Genomic DNA, 1,412 nt, shown 5'->3' with positions numbered 1-1,412 from the left:
CAGAGCCCTGGAAAGGAACACTGACCCCTTCGTCCCAATTCTGATTTTTTCTCACTGCCTCTCATTAGCCAGACACAGAGAAGCCAAACAGAAGGGAGCCAGAGAACACTCACAGAGGTTAGCCCTCATGGAACAAAGTGGGTGATAGAAAGGTTAGGAGAAACTTGGAGAAAAGCTAGCAGTGATGCCCAGTAGTCCACCCCACAGCCAAGCTTTAGCTTTCAGGTTCTCAATTACTCCAATCATCTGAAGCTTGAAAATATTAATTGGAAATTTCTAGAAATAAGCTGATATCTTTGCATACTTTTTGTTGCACACAGTTTTTGTTTAACATGGCAAGGCTTTATTTGCAGGGGAGCCAGAGTTTAATCAAACAAGCCAAATCCCATGTTATCATCTGGCTCCTCGGATGACTCCTCCTTCTTCTCCTTTCTTCTCCTCTGCTGCAGCAGGGGCAGAGCCAGCAGCAGGAGCTGCAGAGCCAGAGGCAGCAGAAACAGCCACAGCAACCACCACACCCTCCAAGCAGGCACGCACCACCCTGAGCAGTGACATCCTCAATGTTTTTTCCATTCGGCTCACTGATGACTTTGTTGAGCCAGTCATCATCCAGCTCGATGCCCATGCTGTCTAATATCTTCTTGATGCCTTTGGCTCTAGGAGAGGAGTTGACCCTGAGGGCAGCCAACGGGTAAGAGGCAACTAAGGCCTGTTGGCAGCAGCGGACAGGCCTCACACATTTGACCTCGGAGGCAATGGGCAGTGATACCTTGTTGTAGTGTATTGTGGTACTTACTGTATTGTTGGATCTTGTTAGTCTTGCACTGTGCCTACTTTACAAATGAAACTATCAGATTTGTTTATATAGAGAAGTAAAAAAGTCTCCATAGAGGTTGGAAGTGTTTGCAGGCAGTCACTGAGGTGGAGTTGGGGATTCCTAGGGCGTATGCCTTATTAATGGAGGCTAGCTGTTTTGATATGTATTTCACATGTTTCACAGAAAACCAAGTCCCTGTGAGCAGGCATCTTTGGAAGCAGTTCCCCATACTTACCCTGCTAACAAGGCCAAGTATGTTGTCATCATTGTTTGCTATTCTAGGAAAAAAAAAAAGTGTGAGAAACAGTGATGCTCATGTCATACATTGGGCTAAAACAGCATGAGCAGAGCGGGTTATGGGAGGAAGGGTTGGTTTTGGCTTATGGTTCTGGAGGGATAGAGTCCATCCTGGCAGTGAGGTCTGGTAGCAAGCCGTAGCCGTGGGAGCAAGGGCAGCAAGCTGAGAGTTCCAGCGCTGATGGCAGACAGAAACTGAGGGAGCAAGTTGGAAGTGGGGTGAAACCCACACACTTTGAGGCTAACCCTAGTGACATAGTTTCCCAGGCAAGGCTACACCTCCTAAGTCTCCTGAACA

General features: G+C 47.5%; 1 pseudogene; it reads right to left on the bottom strand.

Moving 5' to 3' along the window:
- Positions 1 to 365: 365 nt before the first annotated feature.
- LOC127193032 (60S acidic ribosomal protein P2-like) lies at positions 366 to 1,081 on the bottom strand (annotated as a pseudogene).
- Positions 1,082 to 1,412: the final 331 nt, after the last annotated feature.

The sequence above is a fragment of the Acomys russatus genome, chromosome 8 (assembly GCF_903995435.1).
Source record: "Acomys russatus chromosome 8, mAcoRus1.1, whole genome shotgun sequence".
NCBI lineage: Eukaryota > Metazoa > Chordata > Mammalia > Rodentia > Muridae > Acomys > Acomys russatus.
This window is presented reverse-complemented; position numbering and strand designations above follow the sequence as displayed.